We start from the raw sequence: 23,591 nt of genomic DNA on the forward strand, positions 1-23,591 counted from the left end.
TCTGTGTTTTATCTCTGTTTACAGTTTCAAAGATTGTATCTAAGTCTTCATTCGAAATTACTACATAGCATTGCGTAATACGTGACTGACTACAGGCTGGGATTCCAGAGCACGTAATATTAGTTTGTCCCGTATGATATATGTCAGGCAGCAAATTCTTTTAGAAGATTTGTATAACTTCCTAATCCACCGAAAGTTATGGTTGTCAGTGGACACAACTACAAGCAGAGTTTGAAAAATCTCCGTGACTTAGTTGCGTGACCTCTTGCCAGTGATATGTGTTACTCTATATTTAAATATCATCGATACGTATTTTTTTGTTTGCACGTATTATTAATGAGTAGAAGGCAGTGTGTGTGTGTGTGTGTGTGTGTGTGTGTGTGTGCGTAAGTGGAGCGAGTGAATTAGCATACAGATTGTCGCTGAAAAACTACAGGCCCATCCTGAGACGAGTGCAATGAAATGTATTGTTGTGAGTCTCCGGAAGTTTCAAAACTACATTTCTGATGCTGTTTCTGACACTCCAAGTATGACCATTCGATAGAAGGCTGCAAAAGCATGGCTGCGTCGTAATGGATACGTCGACCAGACGTATACAGGTTTCATAAAATTACAGTTTGCGGAGTCACGGGAAGAGCAACTTAAAACACAGGAAAGTAAACGAGTGGGAACTTGAGTGGACGGAGCTACAAAACGATGAAGAATTCATGCTATATTCTGTTACATCAGGGGAACGTTAAAACTGAAATACTTTGACAAAAGCCAGGACATGGTGCATCTCAATCAGCAGAGATCGTTACCCATACCTGCAATATTTGTTTGAAACTGAGGAACGGTACTAAGAAATGTGTAACCGTCGACAGGCCGGGCAACACGAACACTTCCACTTATGGCAGAAATTAGGGAGTAAGTTCCTTCTGAAGATTTGCATGACTCTGCAAAAGATCCAGAACGATGGTCCTCAATTGACACAGCTGTTCAACTTCGTAACGCGACCTCTTGCCTGTGCCATATGTTACTTTTTCAATTTTAGTTTTACCTGTACGTATTTGTTTTTTTGTTGTTGTCGCTGTTGTTGTTGTTGTGGTCTTCAGTCCTGAGACTGGTTTGATGCAGCTCTCCATGCTACTCTATCCTGTGCAAGCTTCTTCATCTCCCAGTACTTATTGCAACCTACATCCTTCTGAATCTGCTTAGTGTATTCATCTCTTGGTCTCCCTCTACGATTTTTACCCTCAACGCTGCCCTCCAATGCTGAATTTGTGATCCCTTGATGCCTCAGAACATGTCCTACCAACCGGTCCCTTCTTCTTGTCAAGTTGTGCCACAAACTCCTCCCCAATTCTATTCAATACCTCCTCATTAGTTATGTGATCTACCCATCTAATCTTCAGCATTCTTCTGTAGCACCACATTTCGAAAGCTTCTATTCTCTTTTTGTCCAAACTATTTATCGTCCACGTTCCACTTCCATACATGGCTACACTCCATACAAATACTTTCAGAAACGACTTCCTGACACTTAAATCTATACTCGATGTTAACAAATTTCTCTTCTTCAGAAACGCTTTCCTTGCCATTGCCAGTCTACATTTTATATCCTCTCTGCTTCGACCATCATCAGTTATTTTGCTCCTCAAATAGAAAAACCCCTTTACTACGTAAAGTGTGTCATTTCCTAATCTAATTCCCTCAGCATCACCCGACATAATTTGACTACATTCCATTATCCTCGTTTTGCTTTTGTTGATGTTCATCTTTGTTAGTGTGTTTGTTAGTACAGTGGTATTATACACCAATGAGGCAAAACATTACGACCACATGCTTGACAGACGTGTCTATCCGCCCCCCTAAATTTTCAAATGTTTGTGAGTTAAGGGCCCAAACTGCAGAGGTCAACGGTCCCTAGGCTTACACACTACTTAAAGTAACTTAAACTAACCTATGCTAAGAACAACACACACACCCATTCCCGAGGGAGGACTCGAACCTCATGCGGGAGGGGCCGCGCAGTCAGTGACATGGCGGCTTTGACAACGCGGCTACTCCGCACGGCTATCCACTCCAGTACACCAGCTACTCTTCGTGTTATGTGTTAGCGAGTTGCTTGCTAAGTTTACGGAGGTATGTGGTCCCGCATGTATATGTACAGGTGACGCAGTTCCGAAAAATTGCGGGCCGATGGTTTGCTGGCGCCCGCTAGCGTCCGTCATTTGTTTCATCCGGTTCAGACCAGGCGAGTACGGGGCCAAGTCATCGACGTGTGTGCAAGCCATCAACCTCAAACCACTGTCTCACGACGCTATGTGCCTTGTGATACGGGCATTTATCAAGTTGGAAGATAGCATCCCCACTGGGAAGATATCGAGCGTGAGGGATTCAGATGGTACGCTGCGATTACTGCCACAGGTCCCATGAAAGCCCAGGTGAATGTTTCCCACGGCGTAACACTGCTCCCAACAGCCTGCGGTGGACGTTTCGAGCAGCGGTTCGCCCCGATGGCGACGTTTCCTGGCACGACTATCGACCTGGTGTAACAAAGAAACGTGATTCCGCGAACCGGTCGACACATCTACATCGATCCACTTTCCAATGTCGATGACTCCGTGTCCGCTGCAGTCACAACTCGCGGCGTGGCTGGGTCAACGTGGGAATACGTAGGGGATGTCTGCTGCTGAGCCCCATGTTCATCAACGTTCGCTGAACCAGCGCCGTACCCTGTCGTCAGCCCTGCTCTATAGAGTGTGGAAACCGCGACCTCCACCCCTACGCTCTGTGACGGGGCGCGGACGTCCAGCACCTCGTCACCTGCTCGCAGTTCCACCGCCCTACGGCCAATTTCCACGGATGCTCACGACAGTAGCTCACCAGAAGCAGATCGTGTGTGCCGTTTCCTCGGGTTCCAGACGCCTGACAACAATCTGCCCTGTGTCACTGTCGCGTAGCCAGTGGATTTCACAATTCGCGGCCCGTATCGTCGCTAGAGTGACTCCCAATTCGCTTCTGCTTTGCTTACACGTTTTCCGTTCTGCGTTACGTTCCCGCGACACCAGAAGGTGGCAATAAGTGTGGCGGTGGGCCGTGGACGCAGCGTTTCGTCTCTGCAGTGTAAATGGAAATGCCGTGTGGCTAGGGCCTCCCGTCGGGTAGACCGTTCACCTGGTGCAAGTCTTTCGAGTTGACGCCAGTTCGGCGACTTGGGTGTTGATGGGGATGAAATGATGATGATAAGGACAACACAACACCCAGTCAATGAGCGGAGAAAATCTCCGACCCAGCCGGGAATCGAACCCGGGCCGTTAGGTGTGACATTCCGTCGCGCTGACCACTCAGCTACCAGGGGCGGACTCTGCAGTGTAAGAACTGCCTGTTACAGGTACTGCGGCGGCAACCCGCATGGACTGATGAGTATTCCAGTAGTGCCGGGACACGTAATAGGTGGAGACTAGCGAGTACATTAAATATAGGGTACCTGCGTACGTCTGAAAGCGTGGCAGGGGATTGGTTCAAATGGCTCTGAGCACTATGGGACTTAACATCTGTGGTCATCAGTCCCCTAGAACTTAGAACTACTTAAACCTAACTAACCTAAGGACATCACACACATCCATGCCCGAGGCAGGATTCGAACCTGCGACCGTAGCGGTCACGCGGTTCCAGACTGAAGCGCCTAGAACCGCACGGCCACACTGGCCGGCGGCAGGGGATTGACTGGACTCGAAGTCTTTCGGAGACAGCTAGCAAACCCTTTATGTGTGTAGGACAGAAAAATTGTGTGCTTTCATCGGGTTTAGATTAGATTAGATAGATTAGATTAGTACTTGTTCCATAGATCATGAATACGACACTTCGTAATTATGTGGAACCTGTCAGGTTAATAAAAGGTGTCTATACAAGATATTACATTACACAAAATATTACATGACACTTAATATTTTTAATTTTTGTTTTTTGTTTTTGGTGGGGGTTGGGAGTAGAAGGAGTTGCCATTAAGAAATTCTTTTAATTTCCTTTTAAATGCTATGTGGCTATCTGTCAGACTTTTGATGCTATTAGGTAAGTGACCAGAGACTTTAGTGGCAGCATTATTTACCCCCTTCTGAGCCAAAGTTAGATTTAACCTTGAGTAGTGAAGATCATCCTTTCTCATAGTGTTGTAGCCATGTACACTGCTACTACTTTTGAATTCGTTCAGATTGTTAATAACAGATTTCATAAGTGAATATATATATATAGTGAGGCTACAGTGAAGATCTCTAGCTCTTTAAGTAAGTGTCTGCAAGATGATCTTGGATGAGCTCCAGCAATTATTCTGATTACGCGCTTTTGTGCAATGAACACTCTTTTACTCAATCATGAGTTACCCCAGAATATGATGCCATACGAAAGCAGAGAGCGAAAATAGGCGTGGTAAGCTAATTTACTGAGATGTATATCGCCAAAATCTGCAATGACCCTAATAGCATAAGTAGCTGAACACAAACGTTTCAGCAGATCTTCAGTGTGTTTTTCCAGTTCAACCCCTCATCAATGCATACACCTAGAAATCTTGAATATTCTACCCTAGCTACCGATTTCTGATCAAAGTCTATATTTATTAATGGTGTCATTCCATTTACTGTGTGGAACTGTATGTACTGTGTTTTCTCAAAGTTTAATGAGAGCCCATTTGCAAAGAACCACTTAATGATTTTCTGAAAAACATCGTTTACAATTCCTCCAGTTAATTCTTGTTTGTAGGGTGTGATAGCTATGCTTGTATCATCGGCATAAAGTACCAGCTTTGCATCTTCGTGAATATAGAATGGCAAGTCATTAATATACACTCCTGGAAATGGAAAAAAGAACACATTGACACCGGTGTGTCAGACCCACCATACTTGCTCCGGACACTGCGAGAGGGCTGCACAAGCAATGATCACACGCACGGCACAGCGGACACACCAGGAACCGCGGTGTTGGCCGTCGAATGGCGCTAGCTGCGCAGCATTTGTGCACCGCCGCCGTCAGTGTCAGCCAGTTTGCCGTAGCATACGGAGCTCCATTAGGGACACTGTTGCTCCTGGGGTATCGGCGAGGACCATTCGCAACCGTCTCCATGAAGCTGGGCTACGGTCCCGCACACCGTTAGGCCGTCTTCCGCTCACGCCCCAACATCGTGCAGCCCGCCTCCAGTGGTGTCGCGACAGGCGTGAATGGAGGGACGAATGGAGACGTGTCGTCTTCAGCGATGACAGTCGCTTCTACCTTGGTGCCAATGATGGTCGTATGCGTGTTTGGCGCCGTGCAGGTGAGCGCCACAATCAGGACTGCATACGACCGAGGCACACAGGGCCAACACCCGGCATCATGGTGTGGGGAGCGATATCCTACACTGGCCGTACACCACTGGTGATCGTCGAGGGGACACTGAATAGTGCACGGTACACCCAAACCGTCATCGAACCCATCGTTGCACCATTCCTAGACCGGCAAGGGAACTTGCTGTTCCAACAGGACAATGCACGTCCGCATGTATCCAGTGCCACCCAACGTGCTCTAGAAGGTGTAAGTCAACTACCATGGCCAGCAAGATCTCCGGATCTGTCCCCCATTGAGCATGTTTGGGACTGGATGAAGCGTCGTCTCACGCGGTCTGCACGTCCAGCACGAACGCTGGTCCAACTGAGGCGCCAGGTGGAAATGGCATGGCAAGCCGTTCCACAGGACTACATCCAGCATCTCTACGATCGTCTCCATGGGAGAATAGCAGCCTGCATTGCTGCGAAAGGTGGATATACACTGTACTAGTGCCGACATTGTGCATGCTCTGTTGCCTGTGTCTATGTGCCTGTGGTTCTGTCAGTGTGATCATGTGATGTATCTGACCCCAGGAATGTGTCAATAAAGTTTCCCCTTCCTGGGACAATGAATTCATGGTGTTCTTATTTCAATTTCCAGGAGTGTATATTAAGAACAGCAGAGGACCCAAGACCGAACCTTGCGGCACCCCATGCTTGATCCTTCCCCAGTTTCTTCTCTTTAGTTCGCTGTGGGTTCGTGCGAGTTTTATTTCGTCTCATGGTACACATTACGTCACGTTAATCATTTTCCGAGTACCAGACTCAAACCAGTAGTTTCAGCAGACGGAAAAATGAAAAACTCAAGTGTCTATGAAAGCGTTTTGGAGTCCAGCGTGACTCTCAACATGTATCAATGTTTTGCAGTCTGTCCTTTATAGGCGTAATGAAAGATACTATGGACAAGTCAAGAGCGACTGCGTCGTGCTTGTAAGAAAATCAGATGAATTTATTAGCGTGCTCTGAGCAGACCACCATAGAATGTCTGTTGAATGAACCAGACCTACAGTTGCATGTCAAATCAGTTTTCCCCAAACCAGATGAATTTATTAGTGTGCTCTGAGCAGACCACCATAGAATGTCTGTTGAATGAACCAGACCTACAGTTGCATGTCAAATCAGTTTTCCCCAAATCAGATGAATTTATTAGCGTGCTCTGAGCAGACCACCATAGAATGTCTGTTGAATGAACCAGACCTACAGTTGCATGTCAAATCAGTTTTCCCCAAACCAGATGAATTTATTAGTGTGCTCTGAGCAGACCACCATAGAATGTCTGTTGAATGAACCAGACCTACAGTTGCATGTCAAACCAGTTTCCCCAAATCAGATGAATTTATTAGCGTGCTCGGAGCAGACCACCATAGAATGTCTGTTGAATGAACCAGACCTACAGTTGCATGTCAAATCAGTTTTCCCCCAGTCAGATGAATTTATTAGCGTGCTCTGAGCAGACCACCATAGAATGTCTGTTGCATGAACCAGACCTACAGTTGCATGTCAAATCAGTTTTCCCCAAATCAGATGAATTTATTAGCGTGCTCTGAGCAAACCACCATAGAATGTCTGTTGAAAGAACCAGACCTATAGTTGCATGTCAGACCAGTTTCCCCAAATCAGATGAATTTATTAGCGTGCTCAGAGCAGACCACCATAGAATGTCTGTTGAATGAACCAGACCTACAGTTGCATGTCAAACCAGTTTCCCCAAATCAGATGAATTTATTAGCGTGCTCGGAGCAGACCACCATAGAATGTCTGTTGAATGAACCAGACCTACAGTTGCATGTCAAATCAGTTTTCCCCAAATCAGATGAATTTATTAGCGTGCTCTGATCAGACCACCATAGAATGTCTGTTGAATGAACCAGACCTACAGTTGCATGTCAAATCAGTTTTCCCCAAACCAGATGAATTTATTAGTGTGCTCTGAGCAGACCACCATAGAATGTCTGTTGAATGAACCAGACCTACAGTTGCATGTCAAACCAGTTTCCCCAAATCAGATGAATTTATTAGCGTGCTCTGAGCAGACCACCATAGAATGTCTGTTGAATGAACCAGACCTACAGTTGCATGTCAAACCAGTTTCCCCAAATCAGATTAATTTATTAGCGTGCTCGGAGCAGACCACCATAGAATGTCTGTTGAATGAACCAGACCTACAGTTGCATGTCAAATCAGTTTTCCCCAAATCAGATGAATTTATTAGCGTGCTCTGAGCAGACCACCATAGAATGTCTGTTGAATGACCAGACCTACAGTTGCATGTCAAATCAGTTTTCCCCAAACCAGATGAATTTATTAGTGTGCTCTGAGCAGACCACCATAGAATGTCTGTTGAATGAACCAGACCTACAGTTGCATGTCAAACCAGTTTCCCCAAATCAGATGAATTTATTAGCGTGCTCGGAGCAGACCACCATAGAATGTCTGTTGAATGAACCAGACCTACAGTTGCATGTCAAATCAGTTTTCCCCAAATCAGATGAATTTATTAGCGTGCTCTGAGCAGACCACCATAGAATGTCTGTTGCATGAACCAGACATACAGTTGCATGTCAAATCAGTTTTCCCCAAATCAGATGAATTTATTAGCGTGCTCTGAGTAAACCACCATAGAATGTCTGTTGAAAGAACCAGACCTATAGTTGCATGTCAGACCAGTTTCCCCAAATCAGATGAATTTATTAGCGTGCTCTGAGCAGACCACCATAGAATGTCTGTTGAATGAACCAGACCTACAGTTGCATGTCAAACCAGTTTCCCCAAATCAGATGAATTTATTAGCGTGCTCGGAGCAGACCACCATAGAATGTCTGTTGAATGAACCAGACCTACAGTTGCATGTCAAATCAGTTTTCCCCAAATCAGATGAATTTATTAACGTGCTCTGAGCAGACCACCATAGAATGTCTGTTGAAAGAACCAGACCTATAGTTGCATGTCAGACCAGTTTCCCCAAATCAGATGAATTTATTAGCGTGCTCTGAGCAGACCACCATAGAATGTTTGTTGAATGAACCAGACCTACAGTTGCATGTCAAATCAGTTTTCCCCAAATCAGATGAATTTATTAGCGTGCTCGGAGCAGACCACCATAGAATGTCTGTTGAATGAACCAGACCTACAGTTGCATGTCAAATAAGTTTTCCCCAAATCAGATGAATTTATTAGCGTGCTCTGAGCAGACCACCATAGAATGTCTGTTGAAAGAACCAGACCTGTAGTTGCATGTCAAATCAGTTTTCCCCAAACCAGATGAATTTATTAGTGTGCTCTGAGCAGACCACTATAGAATGTTTGTTGAATGAACCAGACCTACAGTTGCATGTCAAATCAGTTTTCCCCAAATCAGATGAATTTATTAGCGTGCTCGGAGCAGACCACCATAGAATGTCTGTTTAATGAACCAGACCTACAGTTGCATGTCAAATAAGTTTTCCCCAAATCAGATGAATTTATTAGCGTGCTCTGAGCAGACCACCATAGAATGTCTGTTGAAAGAACCAGACCTATAGTTGCATGTCAGACCAGTTTCCCCAAATCAGATGAATTTATTAGCGTGCTCGGAGCAGACCACCATAGAATGTCTGTTGAATGAACCAGACCTACAGTTGCATGTCAAATCAGTTTTCCCCAAATCAGATGAATTTATTAGCGTGCTCTGAGCAGACCACTATAGAATGTCTGTTGAATGAACCAGACCTACAGTTGCATGTCAAATCAGTTTTCCGCAAATCAGATGAATTTATTAGCGTGCTCTGAGCAGACCACCATAGAATGTCTGTTGAATGAACCAGACCTACAGTTGCATGTCAAATCAGTTTTCCCCAAATCAGATGAATTTATTAGCGTGCTCTGAGCAGAGCACCGTAGAATGTCTGTTGAATGAACCCGACCTACAGTTGCATGTCAAATCAGTTTTCCTCAAATCAGATGAATTTATTAGCGTGCTCTGAGCAGACTACCATAGAATGTCTGTTGAATGAACCAGTCCTGCAGTTGCATGTCAAATCAGTTTTCCTCAAATCAGATGAATTTATTAGCGTGCTCTGAGCAGAGCACTATAGAATGTTTGTTGAATGAACCAGAGCCATAGTTGCATGTCAAATGAGTTTCCCCAAAAATCTTGTAACACCTGCTCACCGGGCTATACGAAGAATGGAAACAAAGTCTGCATGCAGTGGTAGCACTTAATGAAGAGTCGTCCAGAATACTAAACCGTAATAGAGGCAGGCTCTGTGTACCGGCGTGTGTCAGAATGTATCATCTACACCAGGACGCCAAGAAGAGCATCCGACTACCCATTGTCAACAACGTTCCATCAACCCAATTCATGTAGACACTGTAGACAACCCCGGAACAAAGCAAGGAGGAAGAGGAAGAAGAAGATGTGTTCGGAACTACGTGATGCATTTGAAGTATCACGTTTTGTACTTACATATAAATTTTGTCCGTGCTGACAGAGAAACACGAATACAGAAGACGAACAACAATTAAAAACGATCTGCATTCGACAAAACTGAATACAGAAAACGAACAAAAATTAAAAACGATCTGCATTCGACAGAACTAAAATTCAAACTGATTGTTACTCAATAAAAGCAGATGAGTCACGTTGTACTATTCGACTGCCATCTACTACGCTGCCACAGTAACGACACTTACGAGGCTCCGGCCGTTGTGGCCGAGCGGTTCTAGACGCTTCAGTCCGGAGCCGCGCTGCTGCTACGGTCGCAGGTTCGAATCCTGCCTCGGGCATGGATGTGTGTGATCTCCTTAGGTTAGTTAGGTGTAAGTAGTTCTAAGTTCTAGGGGTCTGATGACCTCAGAAGTTAAGTCGCATAGTGCTCAGAGCCATTTGAGCCATTTGGTATCCCTTGTCTATCCGAGAACACCGTGCACTTGTTTTCTTTTTGTGCTGACAACGTTGTTTTGTATTCATCTTTTCTGTTTTGATTGCGGCGGCGGGGGGGGGGGGGGGGAGGGGAGGGGAGAGGAATCGCAAGTGCCTGATCTCCCTCATTACTTGCGGCGGCGGGTTTCGATTCTCTTCGTACTGTAATCGCATTCATACAGTTCAGTGCACCTACCTCGATACGCTTCCTGTGTGCCCGTTGTTCCTTCACTCTGTTGTAGCAGGTGCTATCTAGATGGTGCTAAGCAGCGTTAAAGAAATCACCACCTAACACCTACCAGATAAAAGCCGCAAAACTAGTTAAAAATCGGTTCATGAACGTTCATAATATACATCGGGCGTTCGGGTTCTTGCTTCTTGTAGCAAGATGATTAAAGTTCTGTTGACGATTTATTGCCACTTAGACTCATAAATGACTACCGAGTCCGTATTTACGTCTGCACTAATACTGCGTCTGCAAGTTTACTGTTATGAAGATGTGCTGCACATAGTCACACGAAGGCAGCCAGAAATTTTTCAAGTTCGACTCGCATATTATTCGCAATCTAACAGTCATTGTCCCAAAATTTTACGCCGAGTTAAACATTCGGTCGATTCAGTGGTCTTCCTTTACAGAAGTGCTCGCCATACTATTCCGTCACGAATGCGAAACACGCCACGCGGATTTTCTACGTTAGACCAGAATACTTGACACATCTTTCACACGGAAGTACATAACATTACCAAACTCTCACTAAAATGCTTCCCAGTCGCTTTCTGTTAGCGGTAACCGAACCTAATTTGCATATCTAATTGTTCATTTTAAATACTATTTGCGATGAGTGATCCAACACGATGTGTTCGGTACAACGGTTGGGAAGCGACTTCCATAGGCAGTGTCCTCGTGCAGACAGCACCCTTCTCTCCGAGCGAGAAGCTCTCAATTCTGATTGGATGTTGATATGAATAACCAATCAGAACATCATTTCTAGATGGTTCTTGCGGGAAAGTGCTCTCTTATTCAAAAACAGTTTAGAAAGTAATTTTACGTAAGCAAAACTTCAATTTAGATTTAATAAAGTATGAAATAATTCCAAATTAAATAACAAACTTATTCGGTTTCTAACTTCTTTTCTGGCTGTCTTCTACAAAACCATGCTCACTCAGACATATGTCACAAGACTCGTGTTTCTCCCCCAGAATGTTTCCCACAGTTTGAATTCTACAAAGATATTCACAAAATAAAACATTTCCAATATTCGCATGTTCCTCGTTCACTCGCTCAGTCACTCCCGTGCTCTCACATAACAAAACAAAACTGCATATTAATTTTAAAAGGTTCCAGTATTACGTCAAATAAAAATTACAAATGTTATAAAATTAAGGATTCTAGTTAATTGATCTGTACGAGCTAAACTTTACATGATATTGAAAGTTAATCTATTGCCGTTACTAGATCAATTTTGAAATACCAGGATGGTTTTTCGTGATTTTCTTCGAACTACGATAAATAACGAAATGAAATTTGAATAATAACATTTTAACAATAACGAAAAGCAATGTGTGAAGTATGAATAAAACTGGACAGTAACTAATGTAGTTTATTTAGATTCATAGGGAGTATAAAAATTCGTAGCATTCTACTGGCAGGCAACATCTGATGTAGGTGCGTCAGCTGCGTTCACACTACAGAGAAGAAACGAACGAAGCTCCTGCAGCTACTGGACCAGAGGCCTCACTTTACTGCACCTATGATAACACGGAATTGTTGTTGTTGTTGTGGTCTTCAGTCCAGAGACTGGTTTGATGCACCTCTCCATGCTATTCTATCCTGTGCAAGCTTCTTCATCTCCCAGTACCTACTGCAACCTACAACCTTCTGAATCTGCTTAGTGTAGTCATCTCTTGGTCTCCCTCTGCGATTTTTACCCTCCACGCTGGAGGAATAACTTGCTGCATTACACATTGTATCGAGTAAGAAATGTCGTATGACTGCCAAGTTGCTTCTTTTTATGGCTACCCGTAAAAGCATTTTCGGAACCCAACGGGAACATAATTTGAGAAAATTTAAGCCATTTGTTGCAATGAATTTGAATTTCAGCTCATTAGCGCTTGTGTTCGAACTCGAAGCGTGATTTTGGAGGAAGGCGCTTTCACAGCGATGACGATGCAGAAAACGATGTCTCACTGGTGGCATCTTTCTGCGAAGAGGGCATAGAAAAGTTGGTTTCCCGCTATGACAAATGAGTGGAAAATGGTGGCAACTAAGTAGAAAATGGTTTAAGAAATGCTCTTTCTTGTAGAAATAAATTTTGGTCTGAAAAATGTTTTTGTGTGTCCTTTCCAAAATGGTACTTACTTTCTGGAGATGCCTCGTACATGCCAGACCGCCGGACATCACTATTAGCGCTCACGCTGTTGCTTTACTCAGAAAGCAAATAAACCAAATTATGTTTGTGAAAGTACCGCGACGCCCCTACTGTGACGTCCCGACGTCGCCGGGGGCCGAACGCTCAGTTCGAAAACCACTGAGCTGATGGAGAGTGACAGCGACGTGAGATCACAACTGGGTGCTGTCTCTGAGGACAGAGCCCCAGATTTCACGGCTTCTCTCCCCCGATTTGAGGAAAGGAGAAATGCGCTTGGCTCATGAGGTATTCCGTTCCCCGTCCAGGTCGATTGGCGTAGGTCACGGCAGGACAGAGGCCGGGGAGCTGCCAGCCCGCGACTTGGCATTCGGCCGCGCTCCACTTCGCTCCCCCAAAGAACAGAAAAGCCGGGAGCGGCGGCGGCAGCCCGCCAGTGCGCGCCACGTACCACGTGATGTGCAACAAGGCTCTCGCAGCCAGGAGGGCGTCCACTCAGAGGGTAAGCGGCCGGCAGCTCCGTGGCGATTCCTGCGCCGATACGTGATGGCTGACCCTTAGAGGCGGCCGCAGTGTGTGTTCATTCCGTGCGACCGCAGAGGCCGGACAAGTAGCCGACGGTAAAATTTCGGACGGTGCGGTTCCTACGTTCCATTGCCGTATTGCGCGAAGTAAGTTTACTGTGCTCGTCCCACCGATACAGGCGAGAGATTCTTACAGAGTACTGATGTGTTTCGCAGCATAAGAAATGTGTGGTGAAGCTATAAAGTGCATCTTATCAGCAGTGTTGCAACAATGAACACCTCACCCAGCCAGCTGCCAGGATGGTCTGGAAAGTTCTCGGCCTGCTAGTGAAAGTAAGAACTTAAAAACTGGGTTGTTTTGGAAATCAGCCTTATGCACACACAATTAGTTTATTTTAATATTTCCCCAGACATGTTTCGACACCAATGTGTCATCTTCTGTGGGTTAAATTTTGATTTTCTGTAAAGTACAACATCACATTTGTAATAATTTAACTACTGTAGGCCTAAGAAATACAATATTTACAGTTTGCTTCGTTTTATTTGGACACTCACCTTAAAATTACACTGTAGGCCTAAGAAATACAATATTTGAAAATTGCTTCGTTTTGTTTGGACACTCACCTTAAAATTAAATCGCTAATTGAACTACATTATTATACATCGATTTTAGTGCCCGTCTTCGTCGCTTTTTTGACAGCATGTCATCTGCAAACTAGCCATGAAGAAAATTATTGCGTATTTGTGGAGAGCTGTTTCGAGGTTAGAGGTTACGTACGTTTCTGTACTTACTTTTTCCGTCCTGTTTCGTGTCCGTGGTTGGTGTCTCAATCAGCTACTATTTAGTGCATTGCTTCCACTCAGTTCTTAATAAATTTCCGCTCACTACTTCACCTCACAAGCTCTTACACAAAATGTTGCGAAATGTGATCTGAGCAGACACTTCTGACAATACACTTAGTGAGATGTGTCCTGTTATTGTCGTTGCTCACTTGTTCATCGTTGGTCTTGTGTGTGTTATGGTGCTGATTATGAATGTGTGTCTGTGTGTGTGTGTGTGTGAGAGAGAGAGAGAGAGAGAGAGAGAGAGAGAGGAAGGGGGGGGGGGGAGAGAGATGGTTCAAAGGTGTGTGAAATCTTATGGGACTTAACTGCTAAGGTCATTAGTCCCTAAGCTTACACACTACTTAACCTAAATTATCCTAAGGACAAACACACACACCAATGCCCGAGGCAGGACTCGAACCTCCGCCGGGAATAGCCGCAAGAGAGATGGGAAGAGGGGTAGGGAGAGAACCAAGAAAGCAGAAGTTTTTTTTTTCCTGTTATGTTTTTTGTAGGGAGTCACCTTTGTATAGTTCATTGAGTGTCCCAAACAGTGTTTTGTTGCACAGTGTTGTATTTTCATTCAGGACTCTCTTTCCCTGTACTATTGCTTTTTGTAGGTGGTAGTTCTCCTCTATTGTGAGTTTTTGATAAAGACTGTTGCTTCTCTGAGGATCTTAAGTGCAGTCTCCATGTTTTTTTGGTGGTGGTTTTCTTGTATTAGATGGTCTGCAAAAGTGGAGTATGTACTATCACTTCTTAGGGCTCTGAAGCGTTCGGAGTACCTAGTTTTGAAATTTCTGCATGTTTGGCCTATGTAGACCGACTGGCATGAACTGCAGGTTAACTGATATATTCCATCTTTGGAGAATTTGTCTGCAGAGGTATTCTTAGATCTTAGATTCTTCTGTACTGTGTTATTTGTGCGGAATGATATTTGTAGCCCTTGTTTCTTCAGTATGTTTCCCATTCTGCATACGTTTTTGTTGCTATATGTTAGTGCGTGCCATGCTGTACTCTTTGTAGGGTGTTCCTGGTATCCTGTGTTGTAAAATGAGTAAGAACTTATTCTGATAAAATTCCTATAACATTAATAAACCTCAACTAGCGGGGCTCGGTGAGATTATTCCATCTCTGTAGTGCCCCTGTGAATGTGCTGCAACATACTCGTCAACAGGCGCAATCGCTTCTCGATTGGACAAAAAACGCTAACCAGCAAGGAAGACTTTGTTTTGGGAAGAGATGGGAGTCTGGGGAACACGAACCTGGGGAACAGAACGAGTGTGCCAAAACTTCGTAGCCCAATCCCTTAATTCTCCCTCTGCCAATAAAAATTTTGCGAGCAACTCCGCAAACGAATTTGCTTCTTCTTCTTCTTCTTCTTCTACATATCAATTTTTGTCGAATATTTAAACCCATATCCGATAGAAAGTTTGAATACCGTGGTCCAGTTGTTTTACTTTTTTGAAGATAGTCAAATAGCAAAATTTCTTTTGCATACCAGAACACCTCCGCCATGACCCGCTGATATCAACTTCGCTTTCTTAGGAACTGAAAAGCCGACTCCTGTCCACTGTTTCGATTGTTGTTTGATTTCTGTGTAGTATGACTCATCCATTGTGACATTCTGACGCAGAAAATGGCGGTCTTTTATACACCGCCCATCTCAGACTAGCAGTTGTAACCTACGTCCTCGATTATTTGCTGGATGTATTCCAATCTCTGTCTTCCTCTACAGTTTTTGTCCTCTACAGCTCCTTCTAATAGCCATTCCATGTTGTCTTAACAGATGCCATATCATCCTGTCTCTTCTTCTTGTCAGTGTTATCCACATATTTCTTTCCTCTCCGATTCTGCGCAGAATCTCCTCGTTCCTTACCTTACCAGTACACTTAATTTTCAATATTCGCCTGTAGCACCACATCTCAAATGCTTCGATTCTCTTCTGCTCCGGTTTTCCCATAGTCCATGTTTCACTACCATACTGTGCCGTTCTCCAAACGTACATTCTCAGAAATTTCTTCCTCAAATTAAGGCCTTCTTGCTGTCCATCCTTGGTTATTTTGCTGCCTAGGTAGTAGAATTCCTTAATTTCATCTACTTCATGGCCATCAGTCCTAATGTTAAGTTCCTCGCTATTCTCATTTCTGTTACTTCTCATTACTTTCGTCTTTCTTCGATTTACTCTCAGTTCATATTCTGTACTCATTAGACCGTCAATTCCACTCAGCAGATCATGTAATTCTTCAGCCGGCCCCTGTGGCAGAGCGGTTCTAGGCGCTTCAGTCTGGAACAGCGTGGCCGCTACGGTCGCAGGTTCGAATCCTGCCTCGGGCATGGATGTGTGTGATGTCCTTAGGTTAGTTAGGTTTAAGTAGTTCCAAGTTCTAGAGGACTGATGACCTCAGATGTTAAGTCCCATAGTGCTCAGAGCCATCTGAACCATTTGTAATTCTCTTCACTTTCACTCAGGACAGCAATGTCATCAGCGAATCGTATCATTAATATTCTTTCACCTTGAATTTTAATTCCATTCCTGAACCTTTCTTTTATTTCCATCATTGCTTCTTTGATGTACAGATTGAACAGTACGGGGAAAGAATGCATCCCTGTCTTAGACCTTTTTTAATCCGAGCCCTTCGTTCTTGTTCGTCCGCTCTTATTATTCCCTCTTGACTCTTGTACGTATTGTATATTACCCGTCTCTCCATATAGCTTACCCTATTTTTCACAGAATTTCGAACATCTTACACAATTTTACATTGTCGAAAGTTTTTCCAGATCGACAAATCCTATGAACTAGTCTTGATTTTTCTTTAGTCTTCCTTTCATTATCAGCCGCAACGCCAGAATTGCCTCTCGGGTGCCTTTACCTTTTCTAAAGCCAAACTGACCGTCATCTAGCACATCCTCAATTTTCTTTTCCATTTTTCTGTACATTATTCGTGACATCAAGTTGAATGCATGAGCTATTATGCTGACTGTGAGAAAATTCTCGCACTTGTCAGCTCTTGCACTCTTCGAATTGTGTAGATCATATTTTTCGAAAGTCAGATTCATATATTCTACACACCAAGGTGAACAGTCGTTTTGTTGCCACTTCCGTCAATGATTGTAGAAATTGTGATGAAATGTTATGAATCCCTTCTACCTTCCAGGATGAGATTTTCACTCTGCAGCAGAGTGTGCGCTGATATGAAACTTCCTGGCAGATTAAAACTGTGTGCCCGACCGAGACTCGAACTCGGGACCTTTGCCTTTCGCGGGGAAGTGCTCTACCATCTGAGCTACCGAAGCACGACTCACGCCCGGTCCTCACAGCTTTACTTCTGCCAGTATCTCGTCTCCTACCTTCCAAACTTTATAGAAGCTCTCCTGCGAACCTGCAGAACTAGCACTCCTGAAAGAAAGGATACTGCGGAGACATGGCTTAGCCACAGCCTGAGGGATGTTTCCAGAATGAGATTTTCACTCTGCAGCGGAGTGTGCGCTGATATGAAACTTCCTGGCAGATTAAAACTGTGTGCCCGACCGAGACTCGAACTTGCCTCTCGCGGGCAAGTGCTCATATCAGCGCACACTCCGCTGCAGAGTGAAAATCTCATTCTGGAAACATCCCCCAGGCTGTGGCTAAGCCATGTCTCCGCAGTATCGTTTCTTTCAGGAGTGCTAGTTCTGCAGGTTCGCAGGAGAGCTTCTGTAAAGTTTGGAAGGTACGAGACGAGATACTGGCAGGAGTAAAGCTGTGAGGACCGGGCGTGAGTCGTGCTTCGGTAGCTCAGATGGTAGAGCACTTGCCCGCGAAAGGCAAAGGTCCCGAGTTCGAGTCTCGGTCGGGCACACAGTTTTAATCTGCCAGGAAGTTTCCCTTCTGCCTCATTTGACCTGAAGTCCTCCAAAGCTTTCCTAAATTCTGATTCTAATACTGGATCCCCTATCTGTTGTAAATCGACTCCTGTTTCTTCTTCTGTCACGTCAGACAAATCTTCCCAGAGGCCTCCATTGCACTCTTTACATTTATCCGCTGTCTCCTCTGCGTTTAACACTGGAATTCCCGTTACACTGTCTGCAGCTCGTGGTCGTGCGGTAGCGTTCTCGCCTCCCGCGCCCGGGTTCCCGGCTTCGATTCCCGGCGGGGTCAGGGATTTTCTCTGCCTCGTGATGACTGGGTGTTGTGTGATGTCCTTAGGGTAGTTAGGTTTAAGTAGTTCTAAGTTCTTGGGGACTGATGACCATAGATGTTAAGTCCCATAGTGCTCAGAGCCATTTGAACCCGTTACACTGTTGATGCTACCACGCCGGATTGTAATGTCACCGAAAGTCGTTTTGACTTTCATATACGCTCATTCAGTCCTTCGAACGATCATTTCTTTTTCTATTTCTTCGGATTTTTCGTGCAGCTATTTCATCTTAGCTTCCCTGCGCTTCCTATTTATTACAAATAACCTAAAGTGGAACGATCACATAGATAATATTGTGGGTAGAGTAAACCAAAGACTGCGATTCATTGGCAGAGCACTTACAGGGTGCAACAGGTCTGCTAAAAAGACTGTTTACACCACGCTTGTTCGCCCTATTCTGGAGTACTGCTGTGCGGTGTGGGATCCGCATCAGATGAGACCGACGGATGACATCTAAAAAGTTCAAAGAAGGGCAGCTCGTTTTGTACTGTCGCGAAAAAGGGGGATAGTGTCACAGACATGATACCTGAACTGAAGTGGCACTCATTAAAACAAAGGCGTGTTTCGTTGCGACGGGATCTTCTCATGAAATTTCAGTCACCAGTTTTCTCCTCCGATTGCGAAAACATTCTGTTTGCACCCACCTACACAGGGAGAAATGATCATCACGATAAAATAAGAGAAATCAGGGCTTGCACAGAAAAAATTAAATGCTTGTTTTTCCAGCGCGCCGTTCGAGAGTGGAACGGTAGAGAGACAGTTTGAAGGTGGTTCATTGAACCCTCTGCCAGGCACTTAATTGTGAATAGCCGAATAATCACGTAGATGTAGATTTCATTCCTCAGCGACTTCTATTTCTGCATTCCTGAATTTCCCTGAACATTTTTGTACTTCCTTCTTTCATCGATCAACTGAAGTATTTCCTCTTTCACCCGTGTTTTCTTCGCAGTTGCCTTCTTTGTACCATGCTTTTGCTTCCAACTTCTGTAACCTTTTTTAGATGTGTCCATTCTTCTTCAACTGTACTGCCTACTGAGCTATTCATTATTGCTGTACCTATAGCCTTCGGGAACTTCAAGCGTGCCTCGTCATCCCTTAATTCTTCCGTATTTCCCTTCTTTGCGTATTGATTCTTCTTGACTAATCTCTTGAACTTCAGCCTACTCTTTCCTGATTTCGGAATCTCTGTCTGACCATGATATAATATAACTAAAATCTTCCCGTATCATCCGCTCTTTTCCAAGTATACCGCCTCTTCTTGTGATTTTTGAACAGAGTATTCGCTATTACCAGCTGCTATTTATTACAGAACTCATTTAGTCTTTCCCCTCTCGCATTCCTTATCCTCCTGTAAAATTTTCTTCTATTTCCTCACCTACAACTGCATTCCATTCCCCCAAGACTGTTAGATTTTCTTCTTCCTTTTTGTATTGTATTAGCCTTTCAATATCCTCACATACTTTGTCTATCTCTTCATCTTCAGCGTGCGATGCAGGCATGTAAACCTGAACTATCGTTGTCTGTGTTGGTTTGCTGTCGATTCTGATAAGAACAACCATAACACTGAACTTTCACTGTAACACACTCTTTGCCCTACCTTTCTATTCATAACCAATCCTATTCCCGTTACACCATTTTCTGCTGCTGCTGTTGATATTACCCTATACTCATCTGACCAGAAATCCTTGTCTTAGTTCCATTTCACTTCACTGACCCTTACTGTATCTAGGGTGAGGCTTTGCATTTCCCTTTTCAGATTTTCTAGCTTCCCAACCACATTCAAGCTTCTGCCTACAATTTTTCTATTCTCCTGTAAATAATTCGTTTTAGTATTTTGCAACCATAGTTATTACATTATTCTTGAAGCCTGAGGGTATTTTCCCTGTTCATACACACTGCACCTAGTTGGAATAGCTTAGTCGTGGCTGGCTCTCCGTGTCGATATCAGTAGTACAGAGGGAATATTGTCTACTCCAAACGACATAGCTTACGCCTCTCGATTAGTTCCCACGGGGCCGCCAAGTTTTACATTCTCGTCCGACCGAAGCACCACTGCGAACAGCGTCGCATGCCCTCACACCGCGAGACTCTGTGGAAATGACCACGGTGGCTAAGGCGGTAGTCAGCAGACTGGACTTGCATTCGGGAGGACGATGGTTCAAATCCCCGCCTAGCCATCCCTATTTAGGTTTTCCGTGGTTTCCTTTAATCGCTTGAGGTAAGCGCCGTAATGGTTACTTCCAAAAGTCACGGACGGTTTCCCTTGTCATTTTTCCGCTAATTCGAACTTGTGAGCCGTCTTTATTGTCCTGGTCGTCGACAGGATGTTAAACCCTCATCTTCCTCACACGCTACTGAGAGGTTCGAAATTTAGTGTAAGACATTGTCGCAAAGTCTCTGTTCAAATACCTTTCAGCCCCTTGGTGGCCAAATAGTGGAGGTAAAATTATCCTGCACCATCAGGATTCGAACCGGCTACCTCAGGGGCGCGCGAAACGTGCCAGGCCTCGGACGCTGATAGAAGGGTGTAGAATTACTGTCTACTGCAAGATTAAGTATCTATTTCCGTACACTGTAGCGTTCCCACAGACTGACAATGCAAGAGTCCGTCACAGCCAGTATTTAGGCTGCAAAGAGACAAGAGTACTGGCTATTTATAGTTCCTGATCAGCTGATCTCAGCTCCAGTGTTCTGAATTTTATTCCGAACCTGTCCATTTTGTCTCCCAGTGCGAGGGCACTTGGAACTGACGATGGTGATCCGTCCGCTAGAAGGGGTCATTAACCTCGGCGGTCCCCTGATGCTATTCGAGAGTAGGGTAGAAGCCAGCGTCAGCTTTCAGCCTGTACCTTCCCTCCATGCGTGACTGCACAAACACACCGCCAGATTGTACAAGTGTTACCACAGTCATCCACACGAGACAGATATGGTCTTGACATTCCACAACAGATCCAAGGTAGGCAACGGAAAACCACCTCCTCTAGAACCCTTACCAGAACAGAGTCTAGGTGAAGACATACGAACTTACGTTTTGCATTCCACACTACTTCTATATCTTTCTTTCGTTTAATTAGTCACGTAATATTTTCTGAATGACTGCTAGACGATAAGCTGATGTTGGAGTGGCATAACGACAAGGTAACTCACTAATAATATGCAAACAGAATAAAATGATTGCTTGTTTTTTTAGTGGTAAAGCGTAGTGAAAATTTAATTTTAATTTTGCAACCACGGTCTCTGTATCACCAGGTTTTCTCCATTTCATAAGTGAGTTCAAATTAGTGCCAGAATAGTTGCTTAAAAGAAGCCAGCCGGCCGGGTGTGGCCGTGCGGTCTAGGCGCTTCAGTCTGGAACCGCGTGACCGCTCCGGTCGCAGGTTCGAATCCTGCCTCGGGCATGGATGTGTGTGATGTCCTTAGGTTAGTTAGGTTTAAGTAGTTCTAAGTTCTAGAGGACTGATGACCACAGCAGTTAAGTCCCATAGTGCTCAGAGCCAACCAAAAGAAGCCAAAGCTGATTTACATTCCTTTTCTAATCCAACTGTTCCTTTGCTGTCTCCAGTAGCCTCACCGTCAGCAACGAGTTAAACTCACCTTTTGCTCCGTAGTTTTTAGGCTGTTTTACACCTTAACATAGCAGAATACGTTGTGTTTCCAATATTATTGCTCCATTCTTATATTCACAGCTGTCTTTTAGCTTCCACATAAAACGTCAATTTTGCCCCCAAGTAAAGAGTAAGACTGCCACCTCAATTACTATTGGTATCCCGTAACGTTGCCTAAAGCTGGCTACAAGGGAAAGAGCGTACAGCGTCTCGATTTTTCTTTTCTTTCATCCTTTTCGCCTTGATTGTCCAGTGCTTCCACATTTAACCACTGCTGGCCTCATGAGACTAAGTGGACCTCATTGCACATTAAATCGTCAATTCTGGGACTGTTGAGTCATGGGTGCGGAAGAGGAAGCAAATCAGAAAGAAAGTAATAGTCTCAACGATTGGTGGCGTGTGTAATAGGCAGCCAGCCACCTTGAGTCTCCCAGAATGGTTCGTTCAAGGATACCGTGCATGACCTATTCCGTTACATGCCCATACACAAATAAAAGCTAGATCTCAGCCGACTCGATATTATTATTCAGTATAATGGCAAAAACTAATGAAATGATGGATGTGGTGGTGGTGCAGATGTGAAGAGGGAGAAGGGCAAGGCGGACGAGGAAGAGGAGCAAGAAAAGAAAAGAAAAATGTGTCTGTACTTTTCTTTACTCTGTTGATGTTGTTGTTGTGGCCTTAAGTCCTAAGACTGGTTTGATGCAGCTCTCCATGCTACTCTATCCTGTACAACCTTCTTCATCTCCCAGTACCTACTGCAACCTACATCCTTCTAAATCTGTTTAGTGTATTCATCTCTTGGTCTCCCTCTACGATTTTTACCCTCCACGCTGCCCTCCAATACTAAATTGGTGATCCCTTGACGTCCTACCAACCGATCCCTTCTTCTAGTCAAGTTGTGCCGCAAGCTCCTCTCCTCCCCAATTCTATTCAATACTTCCTCATTAGTTATGTGATCTACCCATCTAATCTTCAGCATTCTTCTGTAGCACCACATTTCGAAAGCTTCTATTCCCTTCTTGTCCAAACTATTTATCGTCCATGTTTCACTTCCATACATGGCTACACCCCATACAAATACTTTCAGAAACGACTTCCTGACACTTAAATCTATACTCGATGTTAACAAATTTCTCTTCTTCAGAAACGATTTCCTTGCCATTGCCAGTCTACATTTTATACCCTCTCTACTTCGACCATCATCAGTTATTTTGATCCTCAAATAGCAAAACTCCTTTACTACTTTAAGTGTCTCATTTCCTAATCTAATTCCCTCAGCATCACCCGACTTAATAGGACTAGATTACATTATCCTCGTTTTGCTTTTGTTGATGTTCATCTTATATCCTCCTTTCAAGACACTGTCCATTCCGTTCAGCTGCTCTTCGAGGTCCTTTGCTGTCTCTGACAGAATTACAATGTCATCGGCGAACCTCAAAGTTTTTATTTTTTCTCCATGGATTTTAATACCTACTCCGAATTTTTCTTTTGTTTCCTTTACTGCTTGCTCAATATATAGATTTAATAACATCGGGGAGAGGCTACAGCCCTGTCTCACTCCCTTCCCAACCACTGCTTCCCTTTCATGCCCCTCGACTCTTATAACTGCCATCTGGATTCTGTACAAATTGTAAATAGCCTTTCGCTCCCTGTATTTTACCCCTGCCACCTTTAGAATTTGAAAGAGAGTATTCCAGTCAACACTGTCAAAAGCCTTCTCTAAGTCTACAAATGCTAGAAACATAGGTTTGCCTTTCCTTAATCTTCCTTCTAAGGTAAGTCGTAGGGGCAGTATTGCCTCACGTGTTCCAATATTTCTACGGAATCCAAACTGATCTTCCCCGAGGT

General features: G+C 44.3%; 1 protein-coding gene across 1 annotated transcript in view; it reads left to right on the top strand.

Moving 5' to 3' along the window:
* The window catches only part of LOC126259298 (uncharacterized), a 252,725-nt gene that overhangs the window by 102,793 nt on the left and 126,341 nt on the right, over positions 1–23,591 (top strand). The window lies entirely within an intron of this gene.

The sequence above is a fragment of the Schistocerca nitens genome, chromosome 5 (assembly GCF_023898315.1).
Source record: "Schistocerca nitens isolate TAMUIC-IGC-003100 chromosome 5, iqSchNite1.1, whole genome shotgun sequence".
Lineage (NCBI taxonomy): Eukaryota > Metazoa > Arthropoda > Insecta > Orthoptera > Acrididae > Schistocerca > Schistocerca nitens.